Source organism: Stigmatopora argus, chromosome 4, assembly GCF_051989625.1.
Source record: "Stigmatopora argus isolate UIUO_Sarg chromosome 4, RoL_Sarg_1.0, whole genome shotgun sequence".
In the NCBI taxonomy this organism is placed as follows: domain Eukaryota; kingdom Metazoa; phylum Chordata; class Actinopteri; order Syngnathiformes; family Syngnathidae; genus Stigmatopora; species Stigmatopora argus.
This window is the reverse complement of record NC_135390.1, coordinates 21056665-21074202: the sequence shown is the minus strand read 5'-3', so window position 1 is coordinate 21074202 and position 17538 is coordinate 21056665. Positions and strand designations below refer to the sequence as shown.

At 38.8% G+C, this 17538-nt stretch overlaps 1 protein-coding gene across 12 annotated transcripts in view; it reads left to right on the top strand.

The window, feature by feature from the left end:
• The window catches only part of csf3r (colony stimulating factor 3 receptor), a 127895-nt gene that overhangs the window by 89052 nt on the left and 21305 nt on the right, over nucleotides 1-17538 (top strand). For 9 of the 12 annotated variants that reach the window (XM_077598001.1, XM_077598005.1, XM_077598003.1 and 6 more), the window contains 2 exons: nucleotides 1207-1338; nucleotides 11918-11971. The gene's annotated coding sequence lies outside the window, so the exon portion shown is untranslated. The remainder of the gene's footprint in view (nucleotides 1-1206; nucleotides 1339-11917; nucleotides 11972-17538) is intronic. The other 3 variants (XM_077598010.1, XM_077598008.1, XM_077598007.1) reach the window with 1 other exon arrangement.

Sequence of the window (17538 nt, the reverse complement as noted above, 5' to 3'; positions counted from 1 at the left end):
GGTTCGGTAGTGTATTGTTTGAGCAGTTGGTTGGTCGGTTTGTCAGTCAGTCAATTGGTCCATCAGAGAGAGGTTTGGTTGGTTGGTTAGTTGTAGTTTATTTAGCTGAGTGGTTGGTTGGTTTGTTCCATTTAGAACAGAACAGAATTAGTTGGCTAGAATGCTCTTTTGTTTTGGTAGGATGGCCGGTCGGTTGGTTGGTCGGAATGCGCATTGGTTCTAATAGGTCATTTGATTGGTTGGTGGGTCACCGGTTGTAGAAATGACCACCATGACATTGCTTGCTCATCTTTATTGCTAAAATGGTTCTCACAGAAAGTCCCACAGAGGACACAAAGTTTGTTGTGATTATTATTTTTCGGTCGGCACCATCTCGTTTGAGAAAAGAACCTTGTTTCTGCTGTTGCCAGGCATGTTTCCGATGGCCTTCTAAAGCACTGGTGTCCAAACCCGTCCTCTCGGACCGCAGTGGGTGCAGGTTCTGATTCCAACTCAAGAAGACGATAAATTCTCACCAATCTGGTGTCTAAAAAGTCTAATTGATTGCCATCAGGTGCTGCTGTTTTCAGGAAAAAAATCTCTTTGGTGAAACTGTCTATGCTGGATCAGTCGGAACAAACACCTGCACCCTTTGCGGAATAATTTGGACACCCCTGTTCCAAAGGAACACCTTCTAATCGTAAAACGGTGGAATCTATCCAACTAGTTGAATCTTGGCCAACAACGACAACGACAAAACACCAGAACATGAACGAATGTAACGATGACCTCAGTATTGCTGCGTAATAAATCTAGTCAAGGACAGGGTTTCCGTCTAAGACGGCTTCTGGGAATGCAACGGTGGGACATTTGATTAAAAGGCTCCTTTCTGTCCTATTGCACAAAAAGACAAAGCCAGTAAACGCCAGCCAGACGTCATTAAGGAATCCAAAAACAATAACACATTTGTCAGGCCTGCTTTCTGCCGTAAGGAGAATTATTGGAGGTCTTACATTTCCAAATTGTTGTAATCGTTTCAAAAGTGTTTGTTTTATGATTGTTTCGCTCCTACCGTACAACGAGAAGGGAATGATGGCGGACAAGGACTGCAGCTGTGCGATAAGGTGCCGAGTGTCTTTGGCTGCCTTATCGGTTTCCCGCGCCGTTTTAGTGCCGCTACCCCTCCGTGGGGAACTGACATTGAAAAGCAATATTTATTTTTTTCAGTTCGCCGATGGATTTTCGGGATGTTGAAGTGTGAAAGCCGCCGCCAAGTCTGGCTATTGAACGCTAGCCCGCCACGTTTCGTCAAGAGAGAACTCCCGCTCGTCTGTACAGGTCTTGTTGAAACCGACTACCGTGAGTAACACCACTACCGTCTTGATCCGAATACAGTGGTACCTCGAGATACGAGCTTAATTCGTTCTGGGACTGAGCTCGTATGTCAATTCACTCATAACTCAAATGAACGTTTCCCATAGAAATGAACTAAAAACAAATTAATTCGTTGCAACCCTCTGAAAAAACACCAAAAACAGGATATTGGATTGGGAAAAAAATGTTTTATTTCTTATAATTCGCCATATCTTAACAAAGTAACACGTAACTAGTGGTTTAATAGTAATAAAATGTGTTTAATAGAACTGAAATTAGACAGATTTCGCGGAGGATACACATTCATTTACAAATGGGATTTACATATTTAAGTGTTCAGATATGAAAATGTGATAGGCAGTTTTTGCATGATTTGAATCAGGCAAAAAAAACATGTGGGCATCCAGGTGGAGTGAGTGGTTAGTGTGTCGGCCTCACAGCTCTGGGGTCCTGGGTTCAAATCCAAGTTACGTCCACCTGTGTCTGTCTTGCGTGGCTTTCCTCTGGGTACTCCGGTTTCCTCCCACATTCCAAAAACATGCATGGTAGGCTGATTGGACACTCTAAATTGCCGTTAAGCATGGGGGTGAGTATACATGGTTGTCTGTCTCCTTGTGCCCTGCGATTGGCTGGCCCCGAGTCAGCTGGGATAGGCTCCAGCACCCCCTCCTCCCGTGACCATAATGAGGATGGTTCAGAAAATTAGATGAGATGAGAAAATAACATGGTTTCTCTATCAAATATAAGGTTATGATCAGCTAGCTAGCTAGCTAGCTAGCCTAGCATGCATGTTTTTGGAATGTGGGAGGAAACCGTAGTACCCGGAGAAATCCCACGCAAGACCAGGAAGAACATGCAAACTCCAGAGAGTGAGGACCCACCTGGGATCAAACCCCCGACCCCACTGTCGGACCACCTTGCTAACCACTGACCCACCGACCCACCATAATTCAACTTTTGTCACTATTTTAAATGCAACTGTTGTCGCTATTCCAAAAACAAACATCTTTTTCATTTTCCCACCATTTTGTAGTCATCCAACAACGATCCCTCACGTCAGGTCTTTTATTTTTTGTTTTGTTTTATTTTGCCATTGACCCGATGACTGGGCCATTCACAAAGCGCAATTGGCTGTGAAAAGGTAAAAAGAACAAGGCCAGAAAAAAAAACTGACGGACCGGCCGACAAACGGCTGCACATTGCCATCTAGAGGAGCCTCAATAAAGACTAAATAAGGGATTAAAATTATATTTCTGAAGGTTTGGATTGGACATATTAGAGCAAGGGTGTCAGACTCGGGTTGGTTCGCGGGGCGCATTAACGTCAACTCGATTTCACGTGGGCCGGACCATTTTAGATATAATATTTAGATTTTTTTTTATAAATGGATTAAAAGAACTGGATTAAAATCCCTGAATATTCAGATTTTTATAGATCTTAATCAATGTTTATTTGAGCTTTTTTATATATTTTTAGATTTCACAAAATTATTTTTGAACTAAAAACAGAAAAAAATTAAAAAATTACAATTATTGATTTAAAAGGGAGAAAATCAGGAAATTTAATATACATCTATACTCTGCAGTTTAATTTGATCCTAAAACAGAAAATCGGCACTCATGATTGACTTTCCCGGGCCACACAAAATGATGCGGCGGGCCAGATTTGGCCCCCAGGCCGCCACTTTGACACCGGTGTATTAGAGTTTTTGATTTTATTGCCGTTTAATTAGTTTTTCAGGTGGCAGAAAGGTCAAAAACAAATGCTGACTCTGTTTGTCCATGTTTTTTTGATACGTCTAACATGGCAAGTGCCATTGAAGACATCAGCTCAGTTTTTAGCTACTCACTTGGATATAAAATCTTGACATGCCTTCCCTGTTAAATTTTTTCCATGTTGCACTAAAATTTGTCACTGTTTGTTTATCCTCCCACAAACGGTTGCCAGAAGCAATTTTTTTCCCCGAACTTCCCTGTCGTTTTGCTAAAGTGTGGGTGTCGAGATGGCGTTTCAGACCAGCCTGTCTTTCTGGAGGGGAAAATGGTACGTTCGTTCCAAGTGAGAATTAATTGGCGGCATCTTTTTAAAGCGTTGGTCCGTTTTCAACACTTGATGATGACAGAGGTTGGACCTCCTGCAGCTTTTGTCCTTGCTTCTCATCTCAAGAAGGAGAAAAAATCTTTCTTCTGGGCTTTTTTGGACTTTTTTTGCAATGTCAAATTTGGATCTTTTTTTGGGTCAATCTGGTTGTCATGGAATTGTCTTGCATGGGTTGAAAATGGCGTCATACATTGGCTTAAAAACCATTTTTTTCAAGTTACGAGTGACTGCAAATTCATTCATTTTCTGAACCGCATGTCCACGGGGGTGCTGGAGCTGACTACAAAGAACACCTTCAATCGGTGGCCAGTTAATCGCAGGAGAAAAAGGACAAACATTCCCGCTAACACAATTTAGACTTTTAGCCAGCTAGCCTAGCATGCATGTTTTGGGCATTTGGGAGGAAACTGGAGTACCCGGAGAAAACCCACGCAACCCCACAAAACCCACACAGTGAGAACCCACCTGGGTTGGAACCCTCGAGCCCAGAATTGAAGACCGACGCTACATTCACGCTAACACAATTTCGACTTTTACCCAGCTAGCCTAGCATGCATGTTTTGGGCATTTGGGGAGGAAACCGGAGTACCCGGAGAAAACCCACCAAGCCCCCAAACTCCACACAGTAAGAACCCACCCGGGATCGAACCCTCGAGCCCAGAATTTCAAGACTGAAACAATTTAGACTTTTAGCCAGCTAGCCTAGCATGCATGTTTTGGCCATTTGGGAGGAAACCAGAGTAACCAGAGAAAACCCACGTAAACCCACAAACTGCACACTTCCAGAACCCACCTGGTATCAAACCCATGAGCCCAGAATTGCAAGACTGATGCTACATTCACGCTAACACCATTTAAACTTTTAGCCAGCTAGCCTAACATGCATGTTTTGGCCATTTGGGAGGAAACCGGAGTACCCGGAGAAAACCCACGCAAGCCCTCAAACTCCACACAGTGACAACCCACCTGGGATCGAACCCTCGAACCCAGAATTAGCGCTAGCCATGCCTCCACCGGGGGCGCCATGAGTAAAGTTACCCCTATAATTTGCTCAACGTTCTTTCCAAAGAGGGAAAAACGAGGATAATTTTAACGACAACCAGCATAGTTGACAATCTGCAGTTTTTTTATCGTAACGCGCCGAAGTGAAGCAAGTCGTGGAACATCGGCGACAAAGACGCCGAGGGAGAGGAGACAACTTCATGATTCAGTGAACGCCTTCTCCCGTCGCGTCTTTGTTGTCGTGCCGGGGGCGGGACCACGCCGCCACCTCTCGAGGAAACATCTGGCGAATCCTGCGTCTGGTTTCTCGCTTCCACATATTTCAAACAAATCCCCGATGTGGAGAACTGCCCAGGGTGTTTCCTTTGTACCTGGCAACGTGATGTGCAATCAAATCGGAGTTGACATGATGAGTGAGGCATCTCTTTTGGACAAATTGAGGATACAACTCACCCTAAACGTTTATTTTTTCGGCAAAAACAAGGGCTGTCAAGCACCGTTGATCGACTATTGTATCGACGTTTACCGTATTTTCTCGCATATAAGCCGCATTTGTCGCTCAAAAAAATGAGGACTGAATCGAGGGCTTATATGCGCACAAATTAGACTTGACATTCATGAAGCTGCAAGGTGACTTTCGGCAAAAATAAGTTTGTCAATGTTGATCGACTAATGCACAGGTGTCAAAGTGGCGGCCCGGGGGCCAAATCTGGCCCGCCGCATCATTTTGTGTGGCCCGGGAAAGTCAATCATGAGTGCCGACTTTCTGTTTTAGGATCAAATTAAAATGAAGAGTATAGATGTATATAAAATTTCCTGATTTTCCCCATTTTAAATCAATCATTGTCATTTTTTAATCCATTTTTTCTCTGTTTTTAGTTCAAAAATCATTTTGTAAAATCTCAAAATATATATAAAAAAGCTAAAATAAACATTGTTTTAGATCTATAAAAAAACGGAATATTCAGGGCTTTTAATCCAGTTCTTATAATCCATTTAATCTAAATATTATATCTAAAATGGTCTGGCCCACATGAAACCGAGTTGACGTTAATGCGTCTGACACCCTTGGACTAATGTATTGATGTTTACCATATTTTCTCACATATAAGCCGTATTTGTCGCTCAAAAAAATGATGACGAATCGAGGGTACGGCTTATATGCGCACAAATTAGATTTGACATGTACGAAATTGCAAGATGACAAAGACGAAATGCCATAACGCAAAACAATGCGCCCAATGCGGTCATTTATTTTGAAAATAGAGAAAAGATCAACAGATAAAACGCTAAACAAAAGTTATTTTGACGTCTATGAATGAAATTCCAAAAAAAAATAACCGAATTTTCCATAAAACGTGAAAAACGGACTAACTGACAAACTAAACCGCTACGGACACACTTCCTGGTTGTACTGCTCACTTGACCTCCTTTTTGATTGTTTCTGATGAACCTAAAATTGGACAAATTGAATTGAATTTTGCGTGGTTTTTTTTAATCTGACATTTAAAGAGACAAGTTGAGAGTCAAGAGTGATTCCTAGGTATTTAAATTCTTGGACTACACTGATTATTTTTCCTGGAACAAAAACATTGGGCTCTTTCAAAGTTGTATCTCACCAACGGAGACCATTTCAGGCCCATTCCGTCCTCTATTTTTGCAATCAGCTTCTATACAGGCACCGTATCAAAAAATAAGAAACACCTGAAGCTTTCGAGTGCTGTTTGAATAGAAGTTGCCAAGCGGGGGTGCCGTTGATCGTCGCCAGGTGCTTCAGCTCCCCCCGAAGGTCTTTCAGCCGACAAATACGTTCAAAACGTAAAAGCGGGTCGCTCTCCCGCTGTCCTTTTTACCCCAAGCTTCCCTACTTTTGCCACATAAGACGACTTTCCTTAATCGTCTGCTCTTGACTTAGTGGAAATGCTTGTGTCAAACCATTAAAACCAGAAAAAGCAGGCCTTACAGAGTCAATATAACATTGCAATACTTGTCATTCTTGTCATTTCAGGGTAATAAATCCCCAAAACAATTTCTTCTTCCCTCAGTCACTTGCGTAAATCACGCAAGATCTGTCATTTTTGGGGGACGGTTTTATTCTTTGCTTGATAAGACAGGCGGTAAATAAGCGGGGCGAGTTGAGGGCTACAAGGGAACGACGTGATAGGACGAGACGATTCTGGGACGTGAGTGGGAAATTAGCGGCGAGTTTTACGCGCTTGTTTACTTGGGAGGACGTTAGCGGTCGATGCTAGGTCGGCGTGACAAGAGTGGGTCGGTTGGATGGAGACGATGGACTCAATTCGTGTATCGTTGTCCAATTTATTATTGAAAAATATGACAATTTCACAGTGTTGCATTAATATTAGTCAAATTTGTGAATTTTTAAACTCTAATTAAATGATACAATCTCGTTAGTGTTAAAAAATAAATGACAAACGCTCTCACAGATCCATAACTAGTGAAATTTTACAATGAAAATCATTTACGGAACAGTTTGCCTCTGCATAGTTGAAACCGATGCTGTAATTAAAGGTTGGGATTCTGGCGGATTCCTAAAGAATCAATGTGGTATTGTAATAAAATTTGTGTTTATTCATCAATTCAATGGTGAATTAAACAACAGTAGTAGTAGTGGTAGTGCTAGTAGTGATAGTAATGGTAGATGTAGTAGTAGTAATGGTGATGTAGTGGTAGTAGTAGTAGTAGCAGTGATAGTCGTAGTATTGGTAGTGGTAGATGTAGTAGTAGTAGCAGTGATAGTCGTAGTATTGGTAGTGGTAGATGTAGTAGTAGTAGCAGTGATAGTCGTAGTATTGGTAGTGGTAGATGTAGTAGTAGTAGCAGTGATAGTCGTAGTATTGGTAGTGGTAGATGTAGTAGTAGTATTAATGGTGATGTAGTGGTAGTAGTAGTGGTAGTGGTAGTAGTAGTGGTAGTAGTAGTAGTAGTAGTAGTAGTAGTGGTGGTGGTGGTGGTGGTGGTAGTAGTAGTGGTAGTAGTAGTAATAGTGGTGGTAGTAGTAGTAATAGTGGTGGTAGTAGTAGTAGTAATAGTGGTGGTAGTAGTAGTAGTAATATTGGTGGTGGTAGTAGTAGTAGTAGTAATAGTGGTGGTAGTAGTAGTAGTAGTAATAGTGGTGGTAGTAGTAGTAATAGTAGTAGTAGTTTTACGCGCTTGTTTACCCGGGAGGACGTTAGCGGTCGATGCTAGGTCGGCGTGACAAGCGTGGGTCGGTCGGACGTAAACGGTGGACTCAATTCGTGTATTGTTGTCCAATTTATTATTGAAAAGCATGACAATTTCACTTTGTTGCAATAATACTAGTCAAATTTTTGATTTTTTTAACACTAACTAAATGATACAATCTTGTTAGTGTTCAAAAATAAATGACAAAGACTCCCACAGATCCATAACTAGTGAAATTTTACAATGAAAATCATTTACGGAACAGTTTGCCTCTGCATAGTTGAAACCGATGCTGTAATTAAAGGTTAGGATTCTGGCAGATAGTGAGTGACTCAATGGTAAATAGTATGTGGGACTTGTTGTTTTTATCATATGCCCCTTGAATTTTTGGGGTGTTTATTTTTTTTAAAGCGTACTAGTGGTTGTATCTCAGTCAAATCTAACCTGTCGATTTAATTACTATGATAGTGGGTGATTGACTATTTTACTTGGATCAATATGTTTAGTCATCCAAATTAGTCACAAAAAATGGCCAACTTGAGTTGTGTTTATTTTCCACACCCAAATTTGTAAGTCAATTTACTCACCCATCGACTTAATGACTTCCTCTTTACTTTTTGTTAGCGATTTCTTCTATTCATTTTTAATACTCCCATTTTTTCCACTTATGCTCACTCCTAACTCAAATTCTGGCTCAAAACATGAAAGAAAAGCTTGTTTATATGACGTTAAACTGAGCATAAAAATGGCTAAAACTTCAACACTAAAGTTCAATACAAATAAATACAACATTTCACTTTAAAGAGTAGCGGTTAATTATCCGGGTGGCTTTTGAAATGTCCCACAATGCAATTCTTTGGCTTCTTTTTCTTCACGCGGTAAATACGTTTAGCCATCACAAAAAAAAGTGGGTTGAGATGAGTTTCACTGATGATGAATCACCATAACAGAATTAATTAATGCTGTGTGGTAATAATTAACTGGCAAGTGTTGGGATATGAATGCATGATGATGCAATCAGTCGCTTTAGTCGCCACAAAGTGGAGTTGAGCATTTATTCATAGTTCAAGTGTCAGTCATATTTTTACAGCATGATTTCAGATGAGGCAAGGAATATAGTTTTAGATATGTTTTTTTAAATGCTGATCTACACGTTTTACTTTGAAAGTTTGTTGTATTTTGGCCCCGATTTTGGATATTTGTGTGCTATCGGCTAATGCTAGTGCTGTACCGGTACTACGTTTTTTATTATCTTTTAAGATGCCATTCCTGCATCATTATTTGAATATGAAGTAAAATATTGATCAACATCACCATCTGTTTGTGAAATCAGAATTTTATTTAATAATTGGAAATATTTCTGTAAAAAAATTGTCAAAATTGCTATATAATATTGTATTCAATCTATTGAGAGATTGTGAATTCAATCAAATCGTAGCAAGTTTTTAAATATTGCAAATATTATTTACTTTCCCAAAGAGTCAATGTGGTATTGTAATAAAATTTGTGATTTTACATCAAAATTCAATAAATTCAATGGTAAATTAAACAAAAGTGGTAGTGGTGGTAGTAGTAGTGGTGGTAGTAGTAGTGGTGGTATTAGTAGTGATGGTGGTAGTGGTAGTAGTAGTAGTAGTGGTGGTGGTGGTAGTAGTGATAGTCGTAGTAGAGGTAGTGGTAGATGCGGTGGTAGTGGTAGTAGTGCTGGTGGTAGTAGTAGTAGCGGTGGTAGTAGTAGTAGTGGTGGTAGTAGTGGTGGTGGTAGTAGTAGTGGTGGTGGTAGTAGTAGTGGTGGTGGTAGTAGTAGTGGTGGTGGTAGTGGTAGTGGTTGATGCAGTGGTAGTGGCACTAGTAGCACTAGTGGTGGTGGTAGTAGCACTAGTGGTGGTGGTAGCACTAGTGGTAGTAGTAGCACTAGTGGTAGTAGTAGTAGCGGTGGTGGTGGTAGTAGTGATAGTCGTAGTAGTGGTAGATGCAGCGGTAGTAGTGGTAGTAGTAGTAGCGCTAGTGGTAGTAGTAGTAGTGGTGGTGGTGTGGTAGTGATAGTCATAGTAGTGGTAGTGGTTGATGCAGTGGTAGTGGTGCTAGTGGTAGTAGTAGTAGTGTAGTAGTGGTGGTAGGAGTATTGGTGGTAGTGGGAGTATTGGTGGTAGTGGTAGTGGTGGTGGTAGTAGTAGTAGAAGTAGTAGTAAATATCACACTTTTTAAAAGAAAAAAATGAAAGCATAGTCGTGCTTTATCTCTGGAGTTGGCAGCATGGGTAATTTTATAATGGTGTCCATATTTCCTGAAATCCATATGGACACACATCCGCCATGTTTCCGAGTCAACTGGCGCAGACGTTTCCCGCGGCGACAGAGATCTTGATTAAAACATGCGACTCGTCATAAAATATAAACCAACACTGCGCTCACAACGCGATAGGGGGGGGCTCACAATGACATAGCCGTGTATTTCCCGCCCACCGGAGAACCCGAGCTCAAAGTCCACCCGCTCTCCGGTGGAAGGCTTCCCGTGGCACGCATCTTCATAATTTATGAGCCATCTGTCGCGTCTGATATTCCCGTGGTCCGAGACAGGATGTTCCCGGCTGGTGTCGTGCGCCGCCCCGCCGTGGGCTTTGCTTGGGTGTGCCAAGGTCCGCTGTAATTAAATTAGAGAGCTGATTCTCCAAGGGGTGCCAGAGCACGGTTCCTGACTACTCTTTAGTTCTATTTAACTTTCATTTTCAAGAATGGTTTGTTTTTAAAGCATTTATTACTTGAATATAAGCGCTAAATGTATACATTTTCCCAACTGCTTATCCTCACATGGGCTGTAGGGGGTGCTGGAGCCTATCCCAGCCAACTATGGAACCAGTTGGGGGGCACCCTGAATCCGTGGTCAGCCAATCGCAGGGCACAAGGAGACAAAGTACGACCGATCATAGCTAGAGGCAATTTAGAGTGTTAGCCAGCTAGCCTAGCATGCATGTTTTGGGGGATGTGGGAGGAAACCGGAGCACCCGGAGAAAACCCACGCGAGCCCTGGGAGAACATGCAAACTCCACATAGTGAGGACCCACCTGGGATCGGTCCCTCGATCCCAGAACTGTGAGGCCGACACGCTAACCACTCGTCCACCGGTCCGCCAGCACTGGATTTAGAATGTTAATTGTTTCAAATATTTTATTACTATAATTTATTATACGTATACTGTTTTTCTGGTTCGGAGTCGGGGGTCTAAAATGATCCAGGACCACCTGGGATTTTGACAAAACTGTTGCCGCCCAACGTCTAATCTGCCGCTGCTTTCCAGTACAGTAATCCCTCGAATATTGCAGATATTGTTGAGCAAACATGGCCGTAAAATTGAAAAAAACGTGGGGCGGACCATTTTAGATCTAATATTTAGATTTTTTTTAATAAATGGATTAAAAGAACTGGATTAAAAGCCCTGAATATTCCGTTTTTTATAGATAAAAAACAATGTTTATTTTAGCTTTTTTAATATATTTTTTCGATTTTACAAAATGATTTTTGAACTAAAAACAGAAAAAATAGACTAAAAAATTGCAATTATTGATTTAAAAGGGAAAATCAGGAAATGTAATATACATCTATACTCTTCATTTTAATTTGATCCTAAAACAGAAAGTCGGCACTCATGATTGACTTTCCCGGGCCACACAAAATGATGCGGCGGGCCAGATTTGGCCCCCGGGCCGCCACTTTGACACATGTGCCCTATACAAAAGCACAATTATCAAAGCATATTCATTAAATATTACAGTTATAAGTAAATGAAAAGATATGGCCAAGCTCCAGTTCCTATCTCAAAAAAAGAAATCTATTTGCACCAACCCGGTCGCACGCCTACCATACAAATAAAATATAAGAATAACATCATCCCGTCCCTCTGCGAAGCGGTCAACCAATTACAGGGCTCAAAATGTGTTATTCAGCAAAAGCAAATGATTGTTGACTGCTGCCAGGGGAGAAAAAAAAAGAAACAAAAGAGGACAACCCGGAGAAAATAATGTAAGTCTTATCTTCCAGATGGTTGCGAAGATGGGGAAAAAATATTCCACCATGCAATCACAACCTTACTGTACACGTTTTTTTCTTAACCCAGGGCAAAAATGAGAGGGCAACGACCACTCAGCAAGAAAACAAACCGGGGAAAAAACTATTAAATAACTCAAAAAAGTTCGGTACATTATTAGGAGCATGTGTGTATGAGTTAGGGTTGTTACGTTTTATTTTATTACCATATTGACCGCTCTGTTTGTCCACAGCGGTCAAGTTTGCACCAAAATGGCGGCGCCTTGAGCGACCAATGGCAGGCACAAGTAAGTGAGTTTTTTCACGTTTTATGCAAGATATGTTTTTTTTTTTTTTCATTCATAGACGTTAAAATAAATTTTGTTTAGCGTTTTAACTGTTTATCTTTTCCCTATTTTGAAATAAATGGCCGCGGTGTCTTGCGTTATGGCGTTTTGTGTAAGTCAAGTCTAATTTGGATTGGATAATAATAATTAATAATAAATAATCATTTGTGCGCATATAAGCCGTACCCTTGATTCATTCATAATTTTGCAAACACGGCTTATATGTGAAAAAATATGGGAATTGTGGGTATATTTTGCGGCCCCCTATTTGTTATTATCAACCCTCACTTTTTTAAGGGCCATGAAATCTATACATAAATCTTTTTAAGTTAAATTTAATAGTGTTTTTTTCAACCCTCACTTTTTAAGGGACATAAAATCTATACATAAATATTTTTTAAATTAAATTTAATAGTTTTTTTAAGTCTTTAGATATTATTATGTATAATTAAATTTTGTTAATTTTACTCCCATGTTGTTAGCCAAAGTAAGTTAGCAATATTATTACATTTTTTGAGTAAATATTAATCAAGCCTAAACGGACCCGTATTCTTACAAAGATGTTTTTTAAATATATAAAGCTATGTATTCTGATATATATATATATATATATATATATATATATATATATATATATATATATATATATATATATATAATTTTGGCACTGAATAATGATTAAACAAAACATATCTAAAAGAGAAAGATGTTTATGGTTTGTGTTTACATCAATTTTATTAGATTCATTGAATCCAGATCAATAAGTCGTTGCACCACGTATTACTGTTAACATACTAAATAGTACATTATAAAAACAAATCATAAAAATACATTACTGTTCTAAGACAAAAAGTCCAAATAAATAAACCTGCATGAGCAAGAAGATTATTTTTCATACTTCAACATAGCAGAATAAACATATTCATTCAAATTAAAACCAAACTTTACTCACTAACAAAAAAAACGAAGAAAACATATTTCTCGTAACACTGCCACCTGCTGGATCGGAGCTAGCCGCTATTTCTATTTTGGCCGATGCCATTGAAACGTTCATTCATGCCAGTGTAAAATCAATTAAAGAGACATTTTATTCCACTATCTAACCAAAATAGATTGCCAAATCCAAAGGGGGTGCTGAGATACAACAGGGGGCGCCAATAGTGGCGATGAGCCAAATCTATGCTATCCATACAGGCTGGCTCCAGGACCCCAAATGACATGAACATATGGAGCACAGTCTGAAAAGTCACCCCCCAAAATCCATCTAACGTCCGTCCTCTCTTTTCCTGCCAGTAAACACGGCCGGTAAAATGTGGGGTGTTTGTTTGCTCGCGTGAATAAAAAGTTAAAAATAAGAGTTGGAGGGCTGGGAATGCACATTGCTTTCAGCTCAATCAACATAACAGCGGTGTGCGCACCCCCGCACGCCGTATTAATGAAGCGAAGACCAATCACGGCCATCCTCCAAGAGGAGAGAACAACAGGTGGCGTGACCTTCATTTTACTCACTTTTTTTTCTGCCACGCACCAAAAAATGCTAATCCTTTTTTAAATTGACTTTCCAGTAGTAAATTATATAATAATCGTCATTATAAGTTCTAACAAAAGTGCTAGAGCTGATTTGTAAGATTTTTTGGGGGGCGGGCACAAGGGCAAGGGGCCTACAAATAACCATTTTATTTAATTGTAGTTCATTATTTAGGAGCGAGAGTTCAAATTCATTCTTCGTAGTTTTAATACAAGGATAAAGTGGATATTAAATTAGTAAAATAGTAATTACCGTATTTTCTCGCATATAAGCCGTATTTTTAACTCAAAAAATGATGACTGAATCACGGCTTATAGGCGCAAAAGACTTGCTATACTCTTTCTCATCAGTAGATGTCGGCAAAGTAACATTTACAATGTATTGGTTATTTTCTGTTTTGCAGTAAGAAAACAACCATTACTGGATCAATTAATTTCTTGTGATTTTGACCCTAATATGCTTTTGATTCATACAGTATCTCAGAAATATGATTTTTCGATGATTTTTCGATGTTTTTTCTTAAGATTTTACCTTCAAAGTAACACATTTGTACTCCCTATTAAAACCATGAATAGGGAGGTGAGAATAGTGAATCAGGGGGCGGCTTATACGCGAGAAATTGTCAAATTCAACGATTTTAAGGCAGTTTTAAGGGTGCGGCTTATACGCGAGAAATTGTAAAATTCTACGATTTTAAGGCAGTTTTAAGGGTGCGGCTTATACCCGACAAATTGTAAAAATCAACGATTTTAAGGCAGTTTTAAGGGTGCGGCTTATATGCAAGTAAATACAGTAAATACTCTATGCCACCCGATGATGTCGTGGTTCTTTCACCTGACTTCGGTGTGGGCTGGGATAAGCTCTAGCACCCCTTAACCCCAGCTAGGATAAACGGTATTGAAACGAATGAATGACTTAAAAAGTAAAGTGGTTCTCATGTTGACCCCTGGGGTACTCCTCTATGTTCATTTAACCAATAGTTCACCAAGATATTCTCAGATATTGAAACACATTTTTTAAACATAATCTAATTAAACCTGCAGCAAAACCTTTTCATATCATAATATTGTTGATTATAGATCAACTAAATGAATATTCCGTATGACAATTTTTAACGACTAAAACCACTACAGCAGTTTTTGCCCATCAACATATTTTCACTAATCACTGATACATACTTCCCTGATCATTGTGAGGATAAGCGATTCTGAAAATGAATTAATGTTGTATACTTTTCCCTCCAGCACTTATTTTTCCTCCCCCAAAAAATCGTGCCGAATTTTTTTCCCACCTGCCGTTCTAGCTGCAGAACACGTCCAGATGTGCCGCATTATCTGCCAGACACCTGCAGACATGAGCCGGCTTATTCGCAGGGTGTCGCAGCTGGACTTTTTTTCTCTTTCTGCCGTGTCCTTTGCACCGCGTCCGAAGCTAATCGCAGTCCAGGAAGGTTGAACTTTCAGGGCTGCTGACTCGCTCTCTTCTTTCTAATCCTTCAATCTTGTCGAAATTCTAAATTGTCTGATTGTTGTCGTAATCCGTTGGTGAAATGTGGGTATGAATGCTGGTCTGGTGATACAATGGATTCGTAAGGAAATACGTGGTTGCTAATGCTAATGCTAATTTGGATAGCAAAATTGGCAAATGTATTTTTTTTTAATCAAACAGATAAATGCTCATCTTTCAATTAGTTTTTTGTTAGTTAAAAAAAACTAATCAAAGAATGAATGTTTTTAATCGTTTAAAGAAAAATATGAAAATGGGAATGTTTTCCGATTTGCAATTAGAAAACTATTTGCCTCCAATTTGATGCTGAAAAAGTTAAAAATAATCACAATGAAATCCATTGTTTGACACTGAAAAAGTTCAAAGATAATCAAAATTACATCCGTAATTTGACACTGAAAAAGTTCAAAATAATCATAATTTCATCCATAATTTGACATTGAAAAAGTTCAAAATAATCACAATATCATCCACATTTTTTACATTGAAAAAGTTGGAAATAATTACGATTACAGCATAAATTGACACTGAAAACCTGAAAAATAAGCCATATTAAATTCATATCAAGAATTTATCACTCAAATACAAACTCTTGTTCGTCCGATTATTATTATTAATATGATTTCGATCTATAACAAATATTCATAATGGCTTCTTCTTCCACTCTTATTCTCTTCTTTGACATTTGATAAACAAATCTCAAAAAGTACTTATGGATAATCCACGTTAATTTTTAGTAGCCACCAATCTAATTTCATACTTCCAATATTAGTATCTATCGGTACAACGCTAATATAAACTAATGATTTCGCTCTAAAACTCAACTAAAACTTAACTAGTTGAATTTAAAAAAAGAATGAAATAAACCCTAAACGACTTAAATGAGAAATCCCATAATAAACTAACGATTTAAATGAGAAATCCCATAATAAACTATCTTAAAATACAACAATAGCACATTAAATTCTCCTGTTTCTACTTTGTCATCTTATCCAAATTGCATATTAAAAACAAGCCTTTGTAAGAGAAATCAAATTCCTGACATTCCCAAAAAATAAATATTGTACTCATTAGATTAGATTAGATTAAAGAATTTTATTTATCCGGCATTTGGGAAATGTAACTGTCACAGTAGCAAGAGGGTGAGAATACAGACACAGTAAAATACATTTTAGACATAAATAAATAGGTAATAAATAAGTAAATAATTGTTTTTTTCATTATTATTTTTTGTTATTTTTTTAAATAAATCAATAAAATAATGAATATATATATATATATATAAATTTTTAATGTAATTTTTAAATTTATTTATGACCCATTTATTTATGTCCTAAAATTTATTTTTCTGTGTCTGTATTCTCACCCTCTTGCTAGTGTGACAGTGAAATTCTCCGAATACGGGATGAATAAAGTAATCTAATGTAATCTAATGAGTACAATATTTACAAGGAGTTTTTTTGAATGTCAGGTATTTGTTTCTAATATACATATATATAACAAATAAAACATCAGACCGAACAAAAAGTGTCTCCGACGCAAAGTTAGCAATCTCTTCTTTTGCCAAAGTCAACTTTTGCTAAGTAATTGGGTGACATAATTGTCGAATCATCATAATATTGTCCTCATAGTGGTTTAGTCGCTAATTACCATTCTCTGTGACACATTTTGAAAAATAGAACGCTGGGAAATGGCGTGACAGCTACCCGAATCCCCGCCGCGGTCCGCCCTTAGCGTCCGCTAGGGCCGTCCGCTTGTCGCCTGACGGAAAATATTTGCTGACTTCTCTTCCCTTTAATTGGTGTGCAATTAAAAAAAAAGAAACACAGCGGTAGCCTCGTGGTAAATGAGACTTGGGGGTGCTTTTCTTTCTCTCCGAGCCAGGAGGGAGCAGCAAACACCGTTCCGTTAGCTAAACGACGACAAAGATGGCTTTGAAATTAATTGTTTGTCCCGAACTGCAGGCTCAGCATGCTACGTATGTGCGCGTCAAGTCGTTATAACGAGAATGACGCTAATTGTGGAAAGAAAATAAAACGCTGCCGTGCTTCGTTTTCTTGGAAAAGTCAAAAGTTAGCTAAAGTTGTTGAGAAGGATTGCTAATGCTCTTGGATATTTTAATGCTTCATTCTTTAACGAGCGTAAAAACAATCAACGTGGTAATGTTGTTTTATATTTTATACATTTCCGTATTTTTTGGGACTATAAATTTAGTCCAAAAAAGTGCACAATGAAAGGGTAAAAAAATGTCACATTTTTTTAATAAATGTCATTTAAAGGCAATTGAATAATAATAATAATAACAATAATAATAATAACAATAATAATAAGGGGCAAGAACAGGTAGAATCTAAAGTTTGACCCCCAAAAATTATAAGGAATTAATATTTGGCGGTCCGGTGGTTGAGTGGTTACCGCGTCTGCCTCACATTTCTGGGGCCGTGGGTTCGATCCCAGCTCGGTCCTCACTGTGTGGAGTTTGCATGTTCTCCTC